The sequence below is a fragment of the Canis lupus genome, chromosome 17 (assembly GCF_003254725.2).
Source record: "Canis lupus dingo isolate Sandy chromosome 17, ASM325472v2, whole genome shotgun sequence".
Lineage (NCBI taxonomy): Eukaryota > Metazoa > Chordata > Mammalia > Carnivora > Canidae > Canis > Canis lupus.
This window is the reverse complement of record NC_064259.1, coordinates 63,239,516-63,263,764: the sequence shown is the minus strand read 5'-3', so window position 1 is coordinate 63,263,764 and position 24,249 is coordinate 63,239,516. Positions and strand designations below refer to the sequence as shown.

The following is a 24,249-nucleotide window of genomic DNA, read 5'->3' as shown; positions in this document are numbered from 1 at the left end:
CATGTCTCCCAAATCTTCCATGTTATTTTCCCCATCTTTCTCTCTATCCAGACCAGTTTCTGTACTCCTTCACCCCTTTTGCATGGTCTGTCCTGAATGCCCTGAAATGGTGGCCTTGTCCCACCACCACCACTAAGAGAAATCTTGCAGCTCGGCTCCCTTATATTAATGGTTCCATCTCTGTAGTCCATTCCATATTCCCTGCAAAGAGCTATTTATTAGCTCAGCTAGGGCCAGGTGACTACATTAGCACAACCAGATTATTATATATAGAGAGATACATGATAATTAGAGCCACCCCTTCCAGGCTGTGGATGGGCAGGTTTTCTGACAATAAGATGGCATGGGGAGAAAATGACTGGCATATTTATATTCAGAGGTTCTGGCTGAATGCCACACTCTCAGCTAAACACAATTTGCCAGGTGCTGTGGGAAAAGTTGACTTAGTCTCTTACCTTTAAGGAAAACTTTTTGTTTCATTGGAAGCAAGGGGAGGAAAATGTTAGAGATTTGCCTATAGATTATAGCATCTCCCTATTGCTTCATGCCTTCACCTAAAGACAGGCTAGGGCCAACAACTTTTCCCTGTGGGGCTTTGCTTCTCTGAACACAATGATGAGTTCCTTAGTGCCTCCTGCCCACGCACAGAGACTGTTGGCTAGTTCACTTCTTGGGCAGGGTGAAGAACGTTCTCTGACCACAATGAGAATTAAAGTAGACATCAACAACAGAAAGATATATGGAAAATAACCAAATATTTGGAAACTAAACAACTCACTTCTAAACAAACTATAAGCCAAAGAATAAATCACAAGGGAAATCAGAAAATATTTTCCCTGAGAAAAATGAAAACACAATATATCAAAATTTCTTTTTTTGAAACTAAAGCAGGGCATGAAGGGTAATTCTTAGCATAGAAAACCTTGTATTAAAGAATAGGATGGTTTAAAATCAATGACCTAAGCTTCCACTTTAAGAAACTAGAAAAATAAAATCTAAAGTAAGCATTAAGAAATAAATAATAAAGATAACAGAAATCAATGAAATGCAAAACAGAAAAATATGAGAGAAAGGGGCACTTGGGTTGGTGCAGTTAGTTAAGTGTCCAACTCTTGGTTCTGCCTCAGGTCATGATCTTGGGGTCATAAGATTGAGCCCTATGATGGACTCTGCAGTCAGCACGGAGTCTGCTTAAGACTCTCTCTCCCTCTCCCTCTGCCCCTCCCTGCCTCAAATAAATAAATCTTCAAAAAAAATGGAGAAAAACAACAAAACTAAAGGTTTATTTTAAAATATTAATAAAAGTGGGTGCCTGGGTGACTCAGTCAGCTAAGCATCTGCCTTCGGTTCAGGTCATGATCCCAGGATCCTGGAATTCAGCCCCGTATCATGCTCTCTGCTCAGCAAGGAGTCTGCTTCTCCCTCTCCCTCTGCCCCTCCCTCTGCTCATACTCTTCCTCTCTCTCAAATAAATAAATAAAATATTTTTTAAGGATAAACACTTTTAAAAATATCAATAAAAATGATAACCCAGGCAGACTGATGGGGGGAAGGGAAAGAGAGAACAAATTGCCCATATCAGGAATGAGAGAAGGGACATAACTACAGATCTTACAGACATTAAAAAGAAAATATTATGAAAAATTATGCCAATAACTACAACTTAGATAAAATGGGTAAATTCCTTTAAAGATACAGGTTATCAAAACTTGTTCAGGAATAAATAGCTTGAATAGTTCTGCCTATATGAAAGAAATTTGTTTGTAAAACCCTCTCCATAAAGAAAACTCTGGGCATGAATAATTTTACTGGTGAAATCTCCCAAAAAATTTTTTTAAAACTTATAATACCTATTTTGCATAAACTCTTGCACAAAATAAAAATTGAGGGGACACTCTCAACTCATTCTGACTCCAGCATTACCCTCATCCCAAAACCAATTGGTTATTCAAAGAAAACTAAAGTACAAACTACTTTCCAACATGAACATAAATGCAAAAATCCTTAACAAAATTTAAACAAATTGAATCCAGCAATATATAAAAAGACCAACACATCATAACCAAGTGGAGTTTATCCCCAGAATTGTAAAATCAGTTTAACATTAAAAATCAAGCAGTTAAAAAAAAAAAAAAAAACAACAATCAATCAGTAGGGGATCCCTGGTTGGCTCAGCAGTTTAGCGTGTGATCCTGGAGTCCCGGGATTGAGTCCCACGTCGGGCTCCCTGCATGGAGTCTGTTTCTCCCTCTGTCTACATCTCTGCTTCTCTCTGTGTGTCTCTCTCATGAATAAACAAACAAACTCTTGAAAAACTAAAAGAAATTAAAAAATCAATCAGTATAATCACACCAACAGTCTATTAAAAAATCATAGAATTATCTCAAAAGTTATAGAAACATCATTTGCCAAAATTTAAAATACTCCTTCATGATACAAAATTTATGTAAAATTAGAATAGAAGGGAACTTTCTCAGCCTCGTAAAGGATGGGAATATATGGGAAGCCAAGAGCTAACATAATATTAAACATTGAAAAACTGAATGCTTTTCTCCTAAGATCAGGAACAAGGCTAGAATGTCTGCTCTCCTTACTCCTATTCAACATTGTACTGAAGCTAGTATCAAGGTGCAATTAGGAAAAATAAATAAGGGACGCCTGAGTGGCTCAGTGGTTGAGCATCTGCCTTTGGCCCAAGGCATAGCCCCAGAGTCTCAGGATCGAGTTCCACATCGGGCTCCCCTCGAGGAGCCTGCTTCTCCCTCTGCCTGTGTCTCTGCCTCTCTGTGTGTGTCTCTCATGAATAAATAAAATCATTTTTTTAAAAAGGAAAAATAAACAAAAAGGCATCCAGACTAGAAAGGAATAAATAAAACTATCCTAAAATTTACTTTCTCTAATTTCATAAGCTTATCATTCTGGCATGATGGAATTTGGAAAAGTCCCACTCATTTACTGTGTACTAGGTAATGCATCCTGTCCCTATGTCTACCATCCATCTTTTTAACACCAGAAGGAGGACTGCTTGGGACTGTACACAGTCAAGGACTTTCATTCTGATGTCATAGTCTAGGGTTCTGTTCAACCTTCTCTCTCCTCTCTTCTCTCTTCTGTTCTCTTTTCCTCCTCTTCCTCCTGCTCCTTTTCTCTCTCTCCACCCCCCTCCAACCCTTCCTCCATCACCACCACTCTCTCTTCCCAGGAGACCAGATAGTTAAGGAGGTCAGTGCCAAGCTCTTGCTTGAAAATGCTCATCCATTTCTCCCCTTTTTCCACACCCTCTCTCATTTCCAATAATCCCAGATTAATACATGGTCTCAGAATATACTTGGGCCTAAGAGTTCCCACATCCTGAAAGGGCAGAGGAGAAGAAAAGTTGTAGGCATGAGATGAATATCATATCAAGCTACTTTTTGCTGGCCAATATGCTCTCAATAAATTGATGGGGATATTTGAGTATGATTTCTGGAGGAAGAGTCTCAGAAAATCAATCTGTCTTTATTCTTGGTACTAAGCTACCTCCAATCTAGGCAAAAGGAGTTGTCCATGTGACTAGAGGACCATACAGGGGTTTGGTACCAAAGCCTTGTAGTGATAAAACTGGGGCATTTGCTTAATTTTGCCCTCTCTATATCTTGCTTTCAGGAACACTGCAGAGTTATCAGTGGCTGGCACAGACAGTCAAGCATCCAAGACCCAGGTCCTTGTCATTTTTTGTTCAATATTCCCCTTCCCAAGTACTGTGATCACCCCACAGAGAATAAATATCCTTACACAAAATTCAGTTCTAGGTGTCAAGATCGATGACGCTATATACACACAGGCAAAAAGAATATAAAAAGTTTCATTGCTTACATAGTGAGACTCTCTGGGAAGACCAAGATAGCCTTCTAAAAGGCCAAAATGATTGAAAGAGAAAAATGAAGGACAAGGACAAGCGGGTTGGGGTTTTATGGTGATTATGAGATGGGACTGGGGTGAGGGCCCAGGCTTGAGGGGTTTTCTCATAAGCTTGTCCAGATATGGGACAGAAAGAGAAAGGCAAGCAGGCTTTAAGAAGTTGTCAGCAGTCAAGTATCAGAAATAAAGTCAGGCTCTTTACTGCGATGGCACTATCCATAACTCTTCAAAGGGTTGCCTCTCAACATTCTTCTCCAGGGTGAGGAGCATCCACCAAGCCCTTATCCAGTAACATCTGTCTTTGGGAAGAACAGGTTGTCGGGTTGGGAGTATCACTCTCACACAAGGAGCAGCCGTATGTGTGGATGTGACAGGACCTAATGAGCTTGCTGAGAATATTTAAATTGCTAAACAGGATAGCATATTTACTACCGTGTTTATCCCTAAGCATTTGCAGTAAAAATCAAAGTGATGCCATTATGTGATCCCCTAGTGGCATGTACTTGGAAGCTCTTCTTTTTTAGCCAAAATTGATTTGGGGGTTGTATATAATTCTCCCTTTCAAACAGCAATTGAAAATCTGAATGGTGGGGAATTAAGCCGAAAAATATGGACAAGCTTAAAGCTAGAGCAGGAAAGAATTTGCACAACTACCCCTGGGAGGTGGTTATGACAGCCTTATCCCTCTCTACTGTCCTATTGCAGGGACCATCCACAGCATGATATTGAGGAAAACACCTTGGCTTTGAAGCCAACTGACTCAAAATTTATCCCTGGCTGAATCATTTAACATGTGACCTTAGGAAATTAATTTTTTTACGACCTCACTTTCCCCTTCTGTACATTAGGGATAATAATACCTACCACAATAAGATTGTTATAAGGTAAAAAGGAGACAACAATTCATATAAGTTTCCAGCATAATGTATGCCACATATCCAATAGATACTCATTAGTTAGTAGTTTCTACCACTATTACCACCACCATTATCTGTTACCTACCACCGTCAGGACTACTACCAGTATGAAAGAATTGTGAGTTTTAACAATTTTTATCTCTCCATTCTTCTGTCCATGGTACATAAATTGCTCTCCAAAATGACCAATTAAAGGATCATGTCTGTACTTTAAAACCTCCAGAGAACTTATCACCTCCTTGGCATACTTCATCTTCTTGACATTCAAAAAGTTCCTCCTTAAACTGAACTAAAATCTAGCTTGCCAGAGCACAGCATCTGTCAACAGGAAAGTATTCTGGGGGATATTAGAAGTTGAGTAGGAAATAAAATGAAGACTCTGTTTTCTATTTATGGCAATATTTCAGATGAGATATCTTAAGGAACCATCAGCTACAAAGAAACCAAGAAGACTGTATGAAATATTTCTAAATATCTTTTTAAATGTATAATGCATAGCAGAAGTGACATGACAATACAAAAAAAAAAAAAATCCTCATAAGCCACAAAGGAGACAAAAACACCAACTCAGAGAGGTGAGTGTTAAGAAGCCACCTGCCCTGAGGACGGCTGGTTATCCCAGCTACCTGGAGCTTCCTTTATAATGAAGCTTCCCTGGAGAAAGACCTCGGCCTGCATAAAGCGTGAGGGTAAATCTGAGACCCTTGGATTAATTGGAGCCCCTGACAAACTGATCCCCTTCTTGAAAAGTTAAACCAGGGATCCCTGGGTGGCGCAGCGGTTTAGCGCCTGCCTTTGGCCCAGGGCGCGATCCTGGAGACCCGGGATCGAATCCCACGTCAGGCTCCCGGTGCATGGAGCCTGCTTCTCCCTCTGCCTGTGTCTCTGCCTGTGTCTCTGCCTCTCTCTGTGTGACTATCATAAATAAATAAAAATTAAAAAAAAAAAAGAAAAGAAAAGTTAAACCAGGAAAAATAACCCCGCAAAGGGAGACAAAAGGAAGTTTGCCTGTCAGAGTCTTGAGACTGACTAAAGAAAGAAATTCTTTAAAAAAGGTCTCCCTTGACACACCAACTCATGGAGAATAAGTGGAATTCACTCTATCTGAAAAGTCTTTTAAAAATCCAAAAATTTAAAGAGGTCTCTGATCAATCATAATCCCATATTGAGTATACCAAATGTAAATTCTCTCCAGAGTAATATGTATTAAACCTAGGCTCAGAGAACTTTCACAATTAAGCTCTAATGAGCATGATCTCACAATCTAACTACATAAATTAAACCTATAAAGAATTCAGATATTGGACAGAATATGAAATAACTGTTTATCAAAAATGAAAAATAAAAAGAAAGCATGAAGTTACTAACATTGTACCTTGACAGAGTAAGGACACACATTATAATTTTAAGAGTGATCATTCAGATAATAGAAGTAGAATGTATAATGTCCAAATTTGTGGAGATTGAAAATATAAAGTTTTTAAAAACCCAATCCAAAAGAAAGTAAAAAATGGAGAGAGAAAAAAACAATATTGGAGGTAAATAGGAAGCATAAAATAAATGGTAAGTTTGAATTAACATATGTCAGTAATAACATTAAGTGTAAATAAACTATATTGTCCAGTAAAAAGGGAAATATAAAGACTATTGGACTAGATGAAGAAATAAAATCTAATATGAGCATACAGAGAGATGGAAAGTGGTGAAAACGACAACCAAAATAAAGCTGGCAGCTTTCCTCTCCCGATCAAGATGGAGTAACAGGGACTAGATTTACCATCTTACCAAAAACAACCCCAAAATGACAAACTGCAAGAAAAACAACGTTGCCAAGAGACTGCACATCATATAACAAAGGACAGGGACCCTGAGACAAGGGAAACAAAGGAGACGAAGTCTACAATCACCTACGCTCACTGACTCGAGTTTCCATGCTGTATATAGCACAGGGAAAGAGCATCCAGGCAACCCAAAGAATTAGCCCTGAGGTCAGAAGGTAAAGCTGGAAGGTAAAGGTCAATGCAGATGGAATTAGCGGGACAGGGGACCAAAGAAGAGAATGCTACACAGAGAACTCCAGAGATCTACAGGCCTCCCTCTCTCCAGCATTCAAAAGAGTACTGATCAGTATACACGGTGAGGAAGCTATCTAAAGCCAGGGAAAGAACCACCAGAAAGCTAGCTATTTCTGATGACACTGGAGAGCTTACACAAAGAAAATGATAAATTTAAAGATTTAAATTTTCAGCATAAGCCATGGTCAGAGAACTAGAGAGTGTCTATGGCGGATCTAAAATTATCTCCTAATCCTTATAGCCACAGAGCAGATACGGCTGAAAATAAGATTCTAAATGTCATTGTGCCTGTTGCAGAATTACAATACAAGTTTAATTCATAGCTTTGCCAGTTCTCCTATGTAAAAATCAGGACTTGACTATACAAAGGAGTAAATCCTGAGATTCTGAACAGAAACATTTTGGTGGGCTTGGAAGAATCTAAGAAATTAAACCACTTAACATCCCCTGAGCCTCCCTTGCTTGCTTATCTCTTGCCCAAGGAGACCAGACAACCTTGCAATAACCTCACCTGAGACAGTTGCCTTTCAAGGGGTTCTTGTGCTCCTTAGAACTTACCCCACACATACTTCTTATTTCCAGATTCATAACTAGGAGTAGATCTCAATAAAAATTTCGTGCAAGAGGTCATAGCTTATACACACCAGAGACTTGCATGTTTTGCTCATTTACAGGAAGCCGAGGAAATAATGTACGAGTGTATATTCTGAGGACAGTATATGACTTTAAATAAGACAGAATTTATCAATACAAGCACGCTTAGCCGAGAATCTGTGTTTAATGCATTTGCTTTAGTAGGTAGGAATGTCTCTAACAATTTGCTTGATTGACTGAAATCTGAACTCAGCGATGGTTTATAATAAATGAATTTGATATGCCAAAATTTGCTGACATAAAATAGAGAAGAAATTGAGTTGTTGGAACTCCAGGGGCAGCATTAGCTTTGCACATCCCTGGGCAGCAGTGGCCTGTGTAAACAGCAGTGATTCATAACCAGACAGGTCCTGTGGGGGTGAATCATTCTGTGTTTCCTACTGGTCTTTCCTGGCTTCTGGCCCTTTCCCTGAGCTTGGTCCTCCAGGCTTCCTGTATGAACTATGTTTGCTTTAATAGTCCACCCCCAAACTCCTTTTCCACTAAGTGGAATGTCTATAATGAAGAACTGTGAATTATATAATGTGTATCTTTATCTTTCAGTTACAAAGGCTATGTAATAACTCACAACACACGGACTTTAACTGTGATGGTACCTGTCTCCCAGGTCACGCATGCATGTGAGAAGATTGGAATAGGGGGCGTTTGAGTGGCAAATACAGGAAATGCAAATAAAACTAAAATAAGGTGTTTTACACCCACCAGATTGTAAACAAATAAAACTTCTGAAATACAAATGCTACTTAATATGTAAATAGCAGAGTGTAAATGGGTACAACCACTCTGGAAAAGAGTTTCTAGGAAAGTCAATGGCACACATTCCTCCTTTGACCTCGTAATACCCACACTGAGGGACATATGGTAGAGAAACTTGCTCATACCCACAGGGGAAAGTAAGACAAAGGTCACAACAGTGTTGTTTTTAGTAACAAAAAAGAAAAAAAAATGGAAATACCCCCAAATGTTCTATGGAAATGGATACATAGCTTGTGAAATATTGCATGACTATGAAAATGAATTAATTATAGAACACATCAGCATAGATTACAGAAGGTTATAAAAAGAATGATTCCAAATTGGTGCGATATTTCAAACAGGTGAGACTAAAGGATATATTATTTGTGGATACATACAAAAGCGATCAAATTCTGGTTGGAGTTACTTCTGGATAAAGGAGAGGAAATATGAACCAGGAGGGGGACACGGCCATGCTTTAGAAGGATTGGTAATATTCTGTTTTGTAGGATATTTTAGCACTATTTTAAAGCCACCTGTACGCATTATATGCACTCTTTTAGAATTATAAGATAATCAGAATTTTAAAAAAACAATTTTATGACTTAGCTGGCTGCCTCTAAATACTCATCAAATTGAAACAGGTAATTAAAAAGAGAAAAGAAAATGTCTTCTACCTAGATTATCTTATTTATTTTCCTGCTAAACAGATTTTTGTTTTGTTTGTAATTATAGGACTCAGAACCTTTTTTTTTTTTTGAGCAGAGCAAAAATAATGTTATTTAATTTGCTAAGGTCTATAAAATGATATGGCACATTGTATAATGTACTAAAAGTGAAATGGTTGGATTTGTACCATTTCAGAAAATTTCAGATCATAGGGTGCTAGGGTGGGGGGGCGCAACCATAGAAGGAGAGACACCCTTTGGCCACTCAGCTCAGAACCTTTAATATGGTAAAATGAATCATAAATCTCCAAAAGAGAGATTTAGAATTCCATAATTCCCAAACTTTCTTAACCATGGACTATTTAGACTTGGAATACCTAGAATACAGATATGGTTTGAGAAAAAAAAAAATCTATCTGTCCTAGTTCCATGCCACACCTCCCACCCGCACCCCCAACCCAGAGCTATTCATTTCTGCACTCTTGGCTCAAACCTTCACTAAGTGTTGAGGACACTGCTTCTCTGTCTGCCGGTTTTTGAGTTCCTAGAGATCTTATAAGACCCACAAGCTTTGAAGAAAATATATTGTTGCTCCCACTCTGGCCTGAAGCAGGATCTTTCTGGGCCATCATCCTTAACATGGACTGGCTTTTCTGCAGCATCTATGTGGGCCTGTCTGCTTATCTCCTGCTGTCTCCTTAGCTCCAATGCAGCACACAGATGTGGTTCCTCATCACACCTTTCTTAGCCTTCTCTCTCCATGGCGCTGGGCCAGATCATATGGGGTGTGACCTGAGAGAAGATCATGAGACTCAAAAATAATTTCCCTGGAGATGAGCAGACCTGGAGGGAAAAGAAGAAAAACCTAGGCTCCAGAATGAGATTGTCAATGGCACTTGCCCATGAGGTTACCCCTGAGTGCATGGCCGTTCCTGAGGTCCAGATTATAGCTCAGGACAGTAGCAGAAATAGCTAAGTTTCCTCAAAGAGAAGAACCAGTCTGAATAGCTGCTTAGTGAACATGGTTTGAGGAAGTCAGGCAGCTCAAAGACAGATGGGAATGGAAGGAAAAAGAATTGCAAGAGCCCCCAGAGGCCTCCAGGATAGACACAGAGGAGATGCGGGGCTGAGTGCCAGGCAGTGAGGAGCCTAGCATACATTGTGGAGGACCTTCTTGGAAGGAATGATTGGAGTTCTCCTACTACTGCACCTAAGGGTAGAACCAGGGAAACACTAGTACAATTTTATTTTCATGCCCTCCATCCCTCTTCTTCCCCTCTCTCTCCCCCACTTATGTGGCCAGGGGAAGCAGAGGTAACAAATAACAGAAATTCAAATTAGTATGTTGCGAGGTACTAAGTAGCATTTAAATCTTTAAGACAAAAATCCAATGGTGTAAGTTATGGTTCTTTGTTATAAGCAGTCTGGCTAATGTTAAGAGAAAATGAATTATTTTAGAAGAATATCATAACTCACAGAAGCAAAAAAACTGGGGAACCAGGCTCCGTCAGATGTCCAGAACCCAGGATGGCCAGCAGAAATGACCCAGGTCACTCTGTAGACCTCACCGGGCAGAACAGCATCTCTGCCACCACCGGCCACTGAAACCTAGGGATGCTCAAAACCAACATGGCTAAGTGCCAAATCTCAAAGGCTCTGCCAACACTATAACTAAGGTCTGAACTGTTCCTAGATCCTTAGCATGGCTCCCTCAAGAGTAAACATGAAAGACAGTAGTACGTAGGTGAGCCACTGAAGCAACATCATAGTCTGGCTTCCTGCTCATCCCTAGGCTGGGAAGGAGACAGTGGTCAGAGCCACTGAGTGGTCTGACCAGAGAAAGTGGTCTGCCAGTGGGGTGGGGGTGTGGGCTCTAAAACTGAAATGTGAGTATTGCTTGCTAAGCAGCCCAAAGAAATTGTAAATATCCACCACAACATGATAATACTGTGTGCTGTTTTAAATCTATATCTGTGGATAAAATGAGCGTGAAATGAAGAAATTTTGTATTGTATGTGAAGATTGCCAACTGTAAGCCAGGAAAAGCATTTGAGGAAATGGAAGGACACAGCTCCAGAGGCTAAAGTACAGAGGCCAGGGAAGCAGAACAAGCACAACATCCCAGACCCTCAGGGAATCAGCTGAGGAAGAGACACCAGCTTCTTCTGGGCTGGGGCAGAGCTTGGACCAGAATGGTAACCTCCCTTCCAACAGGTCCAGAGACGGCCAGAGCCACAGGGGCCTCCAGTAAAAGCCTGAATTTGACAGAGCAAGCATGTCCCCACAAACAGAACTTTTGAAACTACAGCAGCAGGCTGACAATGTCATCTCTGGTGATGGGATTCACAGGAAGTGGTTATTTTATTTTATTTTATTTTTTTAGTTTCCATTGCATTTATTTTATTTTTTTATTATTAGAGTTCAATTTGCCAACATATCACATAACACCCAATGCTCATCCTGCCAAGTGCCCCCCTCAGTGCCCATTATCCAGTTACCCCAACCCCCGCCCACCTCCCTTTCCACTACCGCTTGTTCATTGCCCAGAGTTAGGAGTCTTTCATGTTTTGTCACCCTCACTGATATTGTCACTCATTTTCTCTCCTTTCCCTTTATTCCCTTTCACTAATTTTTATATTCCCCAAATGAATGAAACCATATAATCATTTAATCATTTTCCGATTGACTTATTTCACTCAGCATAATACCCTCCAGGTCCCTCCACATGGAAGCAAATGGTGGGTATTTGTCATTTCTAATGGCTGAGGAATATTCCATTGTATACATAAACCACATCTCCTTTATCCATTCATCTTTCGATGAACACCGAGGCTCCTTCCACAGTTTGGCTATTGTGGACATTGCTGCTAGAAACATCGGGGTACAAGGGTCCTGGCGTTTCACTGCATCTGTATCTTTGGGGTAAATCCCCAGCAGTGCAATTGCTGTGTCCTTGGGCAGTTCTATTTTTAACTCTTGAGGAACCTCCACACAGTTTTCCAGAGTGGCTGCACCAGTTCACATTCCCACCAACAGTGCAAGAGGGTTCCCCTTTCTCCACATCCTCTCCAACATTTGTGGTTTCCTGCCTTGTTGATTTTCCCCCATTCTCACTGATGTGAGGTGGGATCTCATTGTGCTTTTTTTAAAATTTTTATTTATTTATGATAGTCACACACACAAAGAGAGAGAGGCAGGGACATAGGCAGAGGGAGAAGCAGGCTCCATGCACCGGGAGCCTGAGGTGGGATTCGATCCCAGGTCTCCAGGATCGCACCCTGGGCCAAAGGCAGGTGCTAAACCGCTGCACCACCCAGGGATCCCTCATTGTAGTTTTGATTTGAATTTCCCTAATGGCAAGTGATGCAGAGCATTTTCTCATGTGCATGTTGGCCATGTCTATGTCGTCCTCTGTGAGATTTCTGTTCACGTCTTTTGTCCATTTCATGACTGGATTGTTTGTTTCTTTGCTGTTGAGTTTAATAAGTTCTTTAGAGATCTTGGATACTAGCCCTTTATCTGATAGGTCATTTGCAAATATCTTCTCCCATTCTGTAGGTTGTTTTTGAGTTTTGTTGACTGTATCCTTTGCTGTGCAGAAGCTTCTTATCTTGAGTAAGTCCCAATAATTCATTTTTGCTTTTGTTTCTCTTGCCTCCGTGGATGTATCTTGCAAGAGGTTACTGTGGCCAAGTTCAAAAAGGGTGTTGCCTGTGTTCTCCTCTGGGATTTGGACGGAATCTTGTCTCACATTTAGAACTTTCATCCATTTTGAGTTTATCTTTGTGTATGGTGTAAGAGAATGGTCTAGTTTGATTCTTCTGCATGTGGATGTCCATCTTCCCCAGCATCATTTATTGAAGAGACTGTCTTTTTTCCAGTGGATAGTCTTTCCTGCTTTGTCGAATATTAGTTGACCATAAAGTTCAGGGTCCACTTCTGAGTTCTCTATTCTGTTCCATTGATCTATGTGTCTGTTTTTGTGCCAGTACCACACTGTCTTGATGACCACAGCTTTGTAGTACAACCTGAAATCTGGCATTGTGATGCCCCCAGACATGGTTTTCTTTTTTAATATTCCCCTGGCTATTCAGGGTCTTTTCTAAAGACTTTTCAGTGTGTGGAAAACACAATAAGATTTCCACACAAAAGAATCTTTTCTGATTTCTTTTCCACACAAATCTTAAGATGATTTGTTCCAACTCTCTGAAAAAAGTCCATGGTATTTTGATAGGGATTGCATTAAACGTGTAAATTGCCTTGGGTAACATTGACATTTTCACAATATTAATTCTGCCAATCCATGAGCATGGAATATTTTTCCATCTCTTTGTGTCTTCCTCAATTTCTTTCAGAAGTGTTCTGTAGTTTTTAGGGTATAGATCCTTTACCTCTTTGGTTAGGTTTATTCCTAGGTATCTTATGCTTTTGGGTGCAGTTGTAAGTGGGATTGACTCCTTAATTTCTCTTTCTTCAGTCTCGTTGTTAGGGTATAGAAATGCCACTGATTTGGGGGCATTGATTTTGTATCCTGCCGCATTGCCAAATTGCTGTATGAGTTCTAGCAATCTTGGGGTGGAGTCCGTTGGGTTTTCTAGGTACAGTATCATGTCATCTGCAGAGGGAGAGTTTGATTTCTTCTTTGCCAATTTGAATGCCTTTTATTTCTTTTTGTTGCCTGACTGCTGAGACTAGGACTTCTAGTACTATGTTGAATAGCACTGGTGAGAGTGGACATCCCTGTCTTGTTCCTGATCTTAGGGGAAAGGCTCCCTGTGTTTCCCCATTGAGAATGATATTTGCTGTGGGCTTTTTGTAGATGGCTTTTAAGATGCTGTGGAATGTTCCCTCTATCCCTACACTCTGAAGAGTTTTGATCAGGAATGGATGCTGTATTTTGTCAAATGCTTTCTGGCATCTATTGAGAGGATCCTATGGTTCTTGGTTTTTCTCTTGCTGATATGATGAATCACATTGATTGTTTTACGAGTGTTGAACCAGCCTTGCATCCCCGGGGATAAATCCCACTTGGTCATGGTGAATAATCTTCTTAATGTATTGTTGGATCCTATTGGCTAGTATCTTGTTGAGAATTTTTGCATCCATGTTCATCAGGGATATTGGTCTATAATTCTCCATTTTGGTGGGGTCTTTGTCTGGTTTTGGAATTAAGGTGATGCTGGCCTCATAGAACGAGTTTGGAAGTACTCCATCTCTTTCTATCTTTCTGAACAGCTTTAGTAGAATAGGTATGGTTTCTTCTTTAAACGTTTGATAGAATTCCCCTGGGAAGCCATCTGGCCCTGGACTTTTGTGTTTTGGGAGGTTTTTGATGACTGCTTCCTCCCTGGTTATTGGCCTGTTCAGGTTTTCTATTTCTTCCTGTTCCGGTTTTGGTAGTTTGTGGTTTTCCAGAAATGCGGCCATTTCTTCTAGATTGCCTAATTTATTGGTGTATAGCTGCTCATAATAAGTTTTAAAAATCATTTGTATTTCCATGGTATTGGTGGTGATCTCTCCTTTCTCATTCATGATTTTATTAATTTGAGTCTTTTGTCTCTTCTTTTTTAATAATGCTGGCTAATGGTTTATCTATCTTATTAATTCTTTCAAAAAACCAACTCCTGGTTTTGTTAATCTGTTCCACAGTTCCACAGTTCTTCTGGTCTCTATTTCATTGAGTTCTGCTAGAATCTTTATTAATTCTTTTCTTCTGCTGGGTGCAGGATCTATTTGCTGTTTTTTCTCTAGCTCCTTTATGTGCAAGGTTAGCTTTTGTATTTGAGTTCTTTCCAGTGTTTGGATGGATGCTTGCATTGCGATGTATTTCCCCCTCAGGACTGCTTTTGCTGTATCCCAAAGATTTTGAACTGTTGTATCTTCATTCTCATTAGTTTCCATGAATCTTTTTAATTCTTCCTTAATTTCCTGGTTGACCCTTTCATCTTTTAGCAGGACGGTCCTTAACCTCCACGTGTTTGAGGTCCTTCCAAACTTCTTGTTGTGATTTAGTTCTAGTTTCAAAGCATTATGGTCTGAAAATATGCAGGGGACGATCCCAATCTTTTGGTATCGGTTAAGACCTGATTTGTGACCCAGTATGTGGTCTGGATAAAGTTCCATGTGCACTTTAGAAGAATGTGTATTCAGTTGTGTTTGGACATAAAGCTCTGTAAGTACCTGTGAAATCCATCTGGGCCAGTGTATCATTTAAAGCTCTTGTTTCTTTGGAGATACTGTGCTTAGAAGACCTGTCAATTGTAGAAAGTGCTATATTCAGGTCACCAAGTATAAGTGTATTATTATCTAAGTATGTCTTAACTTTGGTTATTAATTGTTCGATACACTTGGCAGCTCCCACATTCAGGGCATAAATATTCATGATTGTTAGGTCCTCTTTTTGGATAGATCATTTAAGTATGATATAGTGTCCCTCTTCATCTCTTACTACAGTCTTTGGGATAAACTTTAATTTATCTGATATAAGGATGGCTACCCCTGCTTTCTTTTGAGGACCATTTGAATGGTAAATGGTTCTCCAACCTTTTATTTTCAGTCTGTAGGTGTCCTTATGTCTAAAATGAGTCTCATGTAAACAGGAAATAGATGGGTCTTGCTTTTTATCCAGTCTGAAACCCTGCGCCTTTTGATGGGGTCATTAAGCCCATTCACGTTCAGAGTTACTATTGAAAGATGAATTTAGTGTCATCGTAATACCTATTCAGTCCCTGTTTTGTGGATTGTTTCCTTGGACTTCTTCTTTCTTTTACAGGGTCCCCCCTAATATTTCTTGCAGAGCCTGTTTTGTGGTCACATATTCTTTCAGTTTCTGACTATCTTGGAAGCTCTTTATCTCTCTATTTTGAATGAGAGCCTTGCTGGATAAAGTATTCTTGGCTGCAAGCTCTTCTCATTTAGGACCCTGAATATATCTTGCCAGCCCTTTCTGGCCTGCCAGGTCTCTGTGGAGAGGCCTGCTGTTACCCTAATACTTCTTCCATAAAGGTTATGGATTTCTTGTCTCATGCTGCTTTAAGGATCTTCTCTTTATCTTTGGAATTTGCAAGTTTCACTATTAAATGTCAAGGTGTTTAGTGGTTTTTATTGATTTTAGGGGGAGATCTCTCTATCTCCTGGATCTGAATGCCTGTTTCCCTCCCCAAGTTAGGGAAGTTCTCAGCTATGATTTGTTCAAATACACTTTCTGGACCTCTGTCCCTTTCGGCGCCCTCAGGAACCCCAATTAAACGTAGATTTTTCCTTCTGAGGCTGTCATTTATTTCCCTTAACCTATCCTCATGATCTTTTAATTGTTTTTCTCTTTTTCCCTCAGTTTCCTTCCTTGCCATCAACTTGTCTTCCATGTCACTCACTCGTTCTTCTACCTCGTTAACCCCCATCATTAGGACATCCAGTTTGGATTGCATCTCATTTAATTGATTTTTAATTTCAGCCTGATTAGATCTAAATTCTGCAGTCATGAAGTCTCTTGAATCTTTTATGCTTTTTTCTAGAGCCACCAGTGGCTTTATAATTGTGCTTCTGAATTGGCTTTCTGACATTGAATTGTAATCCAAATTTTGTAACTCTGTGGGAGAGAGGACTGTTTCTGATTCTTTCTTTTGTGGTGAGTTTTCCTTCTAGTCATTTTGCTCAGCGCAGAGTGGCCAAAAACAAGTTGTACTGGAAAAAGGAATAAAAGAGAAAAAAAGGGGAGCGGGGGAAGAGGTCGGGGAACAAACAGAAAACAAAAAACAAGGGGGAGCATCCTCTGATTCTATATACTGTAAATCCCTGGACTTCCCCTGGAACTTTCCAGTGCTGCTTGGTCAATAACTTGCTTTTCCCCTGTCCTTCTAGCTGGTCTTCTGGGGGAGGGGCCTGCTGTGCTGATTCTCAGGTGTGTGCACCTGGCGGAGCTGCCCAGCCCCTTGCCAGGTGCAGGGCTCAGTGGGAGCTGTTTATCCTGTGAGGCCCCTGTTCATTCCCAGGTACAAGGTGACACAAGGAGGAACAACAGTGGCGGCAGCCAGCTCTCCAGCCCTGGAGTCAGCTCCCGCAGTAACTACCGCAGCTCCCAGTCTGCAGGGGCCTGGATGCTCCGGGGAGGGAGGCGCAGATCTGCACAGCTCGGGGCTGCCCGGCGGCAGGAGCATCCTCGCTGCCCTATGTCCTCCCAGCCTCCGCCTGTCCCGGGGGGAGCACCAGATCCCGGGCTGTGTCCCCCAGCACCCTGGGCTCCGGGGCATGCGCCTCTGGAATCCCGCTCTCGGGCCGCGCAGCCCCCTCCGCGCGGAGCTGCTCCCAGGCCCTGCAGGACATCCGCTGAAGCCCTTTAGGGAGCTGGACTGCGGGGTGTGGAGCGCTCTCCCCCGGGGCGCACTTCCTCTGTTAGTGCCCCTGGGAGCCTGAGGGCATGCCCGCCCCTCCTGGGATCCTGCCCGAGCTCCCTGCAGCGCCTCCGTGAAGGTTGGTGAAGCTCCTGCTTCTCCGGGCCTGGGCTTTCCTGTCCTGGGGGCTCTCGCCCCCCCCCCCCTTAGCCCGGCTCCTTGCGGGGGGCCCCTCCCCACTGGATGCTTTTTTATTCCTTTATCTTTTTCCGTCTTCCTACCTTGATAGAAGCGCGAACTCTTCTCACTGTAGCATTCCAGCTGTTCTCTCTTTAAATCTCAGGCCGAATTCGTAGGTTTTCAGGATGATTTGAAAGTTATCTAGGTAAGTTGGTGGGGACAGGTGACTTGGGGACCCTACTCTTCTGCCATCTTATCCCGCCTTGGAAGTGGTTATTTCTATCTGGAATATTCATTTCCTAAACTGTCTATAGTAAGCACATGTGGCTTTCATCACCAGGAAAGAAAGGGCCAAAGAAATAAAACAAAGGGACAGTGGAAGCTGTCCCTTCCTTTTTCTGTTCCTGCCAGAATAAAGGAACCATCTTGGGATAACAATTAGCAAGTGGGAACACATGTCCAGTAGGTAGGTAAAAGACAAAATTTAGAAAATTGCAAATCTGTGAGAAACCAGAACTTGATCCTCATGGATTGGTTTGGATTGGGTTGGGTTGGTTGTAAATGTAGTTGCTTCTAACTGGGCTCTCCCTTTGCAAACAAACAAAACAAAAACAAAGCAACAACTTCTTATTTCATGTGGCAAAGATCTCTCCCTTTAGGTTCCACATCCCTTCTCCAGCCCCCACTCCCTACCACATTGAGAGTTTTCTGGGGACCCCTCTGGTCCTCTCCAGAGAAGACCATTCAGCTCCCAGAGAATATATACAGATCATTCTACTGTTCTCAAGAAGGTCTCCTTCTAAAGTGTGGACACATCCCGAAGCAACGCCATCATGCAGAAGGTCGAGCACCATGAGGACCACACCTGCAGAAGGGTGGGCATCATGCACGACATGCAAGTCCCCACCTTGGCCAGAGTCCTTTCATGTTCCAGACACCAGGATGGGGTGGGGAGGAAATCCAATCCAAAGAAAGATGGTGGGTGGTATGACCTGAGGAATGCAGAACAGGTCATTTCTAGGAAATCCATCTGAAACGTACCAAAGAAAAATCTCCAGGAAAGGGCCTAAGTGCCAAGGATCTAAGAGACCAAAATGGAGATGCACCTGGGCTCTGTTCTCAGGCACCACAAGTCCAGCCTGACCTGTCCTTCAAGGAGCTGTCCCCACACTGTCCACAGCCCACATATTCAGGACTTGTCTTCCTAAGCCATGCACCCAGCCCATTCCACACCTCACTCCGTGTTCCGGTCTCTCCATTTTCATTGTCCCCGCTTCCTTGGTACCATGCCAGCCCTGTAGACAAATGCCACTGCTGTATGGAGCACACCCGCCTGCTAAAAGGGTGAGCCAGAGTAACTCATCACTCTTCTTTACCAGACACAGATCAGTGCTACTAGGTAGGAACAGAAGAGTTAACACCTTGGCAAGATTCTCTCCTTCTGCGGTCAGAGAAATTGAAAGAACACAGAGAACTCTACAGCTAACCAGTGGCATACCAAAGAGGGGTATGTGGTGGGACTGGTCCACCCCGGTGAGGAGGAGTACTTTATCACTGACATTACTTGGAATTGTCGGTGCATGGCAACCACAAAACTCAGATTAACTTCTCCTTGTTCTCGTTAATTGCCTTAAAATCCTCTGTAGACAATATAGCTCCTTATTCCTCCCACCCAGGGAAGACCATTCCAACCTTCCTGGGCACCCCAGCTCTCTGAAACTCTCTGTTGTGAGCAAATTTGCACTTTTGTGGCCTATATTAATAGTCTCTCATTTCTCTATCCACAAAATGGCATCCTCAAGGGAGAGACCATTGAGAGTGGGGGAGGCTGAGATGTCATTCAACGTGACCCTCTCACTTCACAGTGAAGGAAATGGTGCAGAGATGATGTGACTCCCTAAGTTAGCAGCAGAGCTAGGTCTCCACCTCACGTGGTCTGGGCCTATGCTTCCAGGCCTGTATCTAGCACAAAAGGAAGCACAGCTAGTCAGGATGCTACAATATTTATAGGTCCCTTTCTCAATTCAACCAAGAACTTTCTCTTAACTACTGAAGGTTCTAATGCAGTAATGTGCTCTCTGCCTGGGCCCCAAGGCAGCTTTCTCAGGGCAGGATCAAAACCCCTTCCTTTACAGCCACCTGAACATAGACTTGATGGCCCCCTGGATTCTACTCACAGAATACCTCTGCATTATCACAATACAAAGTGTGGAAAAAATCTCCCCTCCAGGTATGTGGTCTCAGGGTCAATGCTTCCTGTGCTGCTCTGACTTTTATAGCTTTTTCAATTGGCTGTTCCAGGCAGCTTGCAGCATTAAATCACTCAGCACCCTCCCTTCCAAAGCCAGAGCTTTTCTAAGCTTCTCTCTGATCCAGCCATCCCAGCAATCTCAACCCCTGGAGGGACAGTGAACTCACTTCCACCCTTCCAGATCCCCATGGATGTCCTAGCAATGAGGTAGTGGCGAACACCAGCATATGCAGGGCTCTATCTACTGTTAGCTAGAGGGAGTTTCTTCTCTCAGCCCCCTGTGATACTGAGACTGGCATAATGGCCACAGGTGCTCTCCAGAATGAGCAGATTTAACATAAGCCATCATAAGGGCTTTAAGGAATGAAGCAAATCAGCTGCTTCCCCCAGGGCAGCAAATCGTGACCTGGCGCCCTCCATAGCAGGCTGAGGTTCATGCTGTTGTCCATTATTTTTAGATCATCCATGCCATTTTTCTCCTCATTAGCCCAAGTCATTGAGAGTTCATGGTTGGTGTGGCTGAATCATTCCCGAAGTGACTCAGCCTCCTGATTAACAAGAGAACAAAGAGGCTTGTTAGGTCGCCATTGCTTATAGAATGAAGTCTCAGCTCCCTAGCAGGGTGTTCAAGCACTTTTCATAAAGTGACCCCAACCAACCTTACCAGCTCTATCATCTGTTGTCATAAGGCCTATTTCTTTCTTCCCCACACCTCCACATTCCACGTCTGCCACATCCGCCAGGGCTCAGCAGTTCCCTTCTCCCAAAAGTCTTCCTTGACCTCTTCCAGGCCCCCCTCTGTTTCCATCCTAGACTCATCACCCTGCTTTGTAATCATGCCTCTTTGTTTCTTCTGCTGGACTGTAAGTGCCAGGAGCTACACTGTGTGATAAATGTGTGGCCATGGACAAGTCCTTGAAACTCTCTCCGTTTCAATTTCATCATTTGTAAAGGAAATAAGAGTGGTGCCCACTCATACAACTGTTAGGAGGAATATGTAAGTTAATGCATAATAAGCATTCAAAAAATATCTGCTGTTATTATGATCAGTATTTGAGGCAGAGCTAACACTGATAATCTTGGTGCCCCCAGTGTCTACCTGGCCCAGTGTTTGAAACAAAAAATATTCAATTATTACTTGTTGAATAAATTGATAAATGAATAGGTTCCACCTTAAACCTAGCTATTTGCATTTGCTAAACATTCTATGCTTTTGTAAGTCTTTGCCCCTCCCTATACATTGTTTGGAATTCCTGTTCCTCCCCACCCCACCCTACACCCATCTGTTGTCCACCTGGCAAACTCCTACTTATACTTCAAGACCAAGATCAAATGTCATTCCCTCTTTTCTACCTTCCTAGGTTGCTTTGAAGCAAATTTATCTGAGCTTATGCAGAACTTTGTTCATACCACTATTATCATACTCTTGACATTGTCTTACAATTGTTGGAATGTTTGTTCTTATGTCAGTTTCTCCCTCTTTACAGTGAGTGCCTGCAGAGCAATGACTGATTTATATATCCCCCAGCCTGCAGTAGCATCGTTCAGGCATATGGTAAGCACTTAATAGGCAAAGAAGAGGTTCTCCAACAAGTCCAGAGGTTGATTCCAGCATCACAGAGATGGTAAAAAAAAAAAAAAAAAAAAAAAAAAAGCCTAAGGAACCCTCCCAGAGAGTCAGGGGATCTGGCTGTGTGCTTGGAGCAACATTGCCAATTTTTTTTGTTTCTGTTGCTTACTACAAGAAAAGATTCAAAAAGAAGCATCATCTACTATCCTATTAAACTAATACAGCAAGTGCTCTCATTTTTCTTTGGTGCCCTGTGGTGCTTTATTTATATGCATGCATAATTCTACATAGTTCCACTTATAATGTAGACACAAGTTGGCATTCTGCTTTTTTTAACCGAATTGTCTCTCAGAGGCCTTTTTCTGGGTTACTATACTAGCTACAAAATCATTTATTCTGGCTGCATGATATTCCATTTGGTTGCTTCTATTAAATATAATACTATGCCAAATATTCTCTTCTAATTGGTGGTATTTTTCAAACATCTGCATATGACTTAAGAATTTTCTTTGGAAAAAAAAATAATTTTCTTTGGGGTTTGACAAAAGAGCTGACTTTAAGTCCCAGTAAACAAGAGTTAGTTAAAGCAGGAGCATAGAATTATAGTTCTCAACCTCCAGGTATGCTTTAGAATCCTCCAATGATCTTTAAAACTACCCATGTCATAGGCACACCCTACACCAATTGAATCAGAATCTGGGAGTAGAGCAACAGAATGTCTTTAAAGGTCTCCAGACAATAGCAAAGCCAGAGAGAATCACAGATTCTACTAAGTCAGAGAAGTAGCCAAAGCATCATGGCAAACAGCTTGATGGGTCCTTGTTCTAAAGCAGAGACTCTGACTCCCCATCACCTGCTGGGGATGATCTCTCTAGACCATGGAAAGTAGTGAGATCCAGAAGGCTATTAGAGGCTCATGGGAGAAACTTGACCAGTCTTACAGTCATCCACTCAACAGGCACTTATTGAGCACGAAACTGAACAAAACTGTACCCCTCACTGACCCTCATTATTCAGGTAAAAGCCAATAGTGTTCTTCGGTGGGTACCTACCACTCTCCCTGAAAGCTTCTCTTGACCTGCACATAGAGCAGGCCAGCTGCACTGGAATCATTGCCTCTGGAAACAGCTGTCAGCCAAGGCCAGTACCGCTGCTCCCTCTCCCTTTTGTGGGACAAGTCTGAGACATGTTCAAAACCATCTCCAACAGTCTCAGCGGACTGAGCCTGCTTGCCTACAGTGGTAACCTGCCCAATAACACCTGGCATCAGCTTCTTTCCTCTGTACCTGCCAGTGCTTCCTAGGCTCATCACCCCTTGGTCTCACTGGCACTGACATTCTTGTCTCAGGATGCAGCCTAAGATAGAAAAGAGTGCACCTGGTTCCTGGTGGCTCCCAAACTTTCACATGGAGTGTCTGCAAGAGCAATACACAAGGAGGGAGGCCTCCGCTGGGAGAAGCTATATGCCATGCGAGCTGTGGGCACAGGCAGTGAGGTGCTCAGCTGTCTAGGGGTGGCTTGTGACTCAGGTGTGTCACCCCACTGCCCCCCTCACAATCAAGTGCAATATTCAAATCAGGTTGAAGTCCTGGAGGGAGAGGGTGAGGCACAGGCCTGGTGGTGAATTTACAGAAACATATTAACCTAATCTGCATACTAAGCAGCATGTAAATTATGTTATTTCAACCGATAAGTTTAGACACGTCCATAGGAATAAAAATTTATGACAATGATAAGATATACGGTTGGCGTAAATAAGCTAGCCCAAGCAAAATATGCTAAAAGTGCTGTGGAAATTCTCCAAATTAAGTGAGTGATGTCAGCCCCAGCCTCCAGTTAGAAGGGGAAGCTGACTCCTGGCCCTTGAGGCACTTTTGCTGCCTCTGGTCTCTGCAGAAGGAGAGAGAGCATGGTCCTTGCTCACGAACAAGCATGGCAGCTACAAACCTGGGGGGAGGGCCCTGCCTTTGGAGGGGGTCAACCTTAAAGATGAGAGCAGAAATCACTTCAGGATTCAGGCAAAATCTTTCCAAGAATAGCAAAATGGTAAATAATAATAATATAGCAGCGAATATTTCTGAAGACTTAGTATGTACCTAGAACTATATGTTCTACTCATTTAGTTCTTCACCCCATGAGGTAGGTACTATGATGATTCCCATTTTTGTTTTTATTTTTATTAAGATTTTATTTATTTATTTAGAGAGAGAGGGAGAGAGAGTGCACACCTGCACATACAAGCAGGGCGTGGAGGGGGGCGTGGTAGAGATAGAAGGAGAGAGAATCTCAAGCAGACTCCGAGCTGAGTATGGAACCTGACACAGGGCTTGATCCCATGCCCTTGACACCATGACTTAAGCCAAAATCAAGAGTCCACCCAGGTATCCCTATTCCCATTTTAATATGAGGCTCAGAGGTGAGGCATTACAGTAAGTAGAACTGAGTTCTACTAGTAAATAGAACTAGTAAGTAGAACTCAGCTCTACTGACCTCAGGCAGTCTGACCCCAGAATCTGCATACTTAACCATAATGTTCTACTGCCCCCACTGAGGGTCATGCTGAAAGGAACTTTAAGAGGAATTTATTTCAACCTTCTCACTTTACAGATGGAAATGGAGGCCACAGGGACATGGAGACTTGCCCAAGGTAAACGGCAGAGCCAAGATTCTGGCCTAGGGTTTCAGATACCATGGTCAAATCCATTTCAAGTGCCTAGGTCACCCCTTTCCTGATGCCACTTACAGTGATCTGAGGAGGTTGGAATCAGGTGGGGACTACCAGTCTGAATCATCTTTCCCATATGGCCCTGAGTCCCAGGTAGACAAGGTCTGCTTCAGTAGGTCTGCAAGGGGCAGAGCAGGGGAAACACAGCTCCTATGCTCAGATTTCTCTCCTAGTTGGAATACTGTGCCTTGCCTATCTGGCAGAGGGAACTCAGTAGAACAAACACCAGTACTCACCTCTATGA

At 42.3% G+C, this 24,249-nt stretch overlaps 1 long non-coding RNA gene across 1 annotated transcript; it reads right to left on the bottom strand.

The window, feature by feature from the left end:
* Nucleotides 1-2,056: 2,056 nt before the first annotated feature.
* LOC125752838 (uncharacterized) lies at nucleotides 2,057-3,104 on the bottom strand. The gene is made up of 2 exons (XR_007403277.1): nucleotides 2,892-3,104; nucleotides 2,057-2,315 (listed from the first exon to the last, which is right to left on the bottom strand). It is a non-coding gene; the product is annotated as an uncharacterized LOC125752838 (long non-coding RNA).
* Between the last annotated feature and the right edge of the window lie 21,145 nt (nucleotides 3,105-24,249).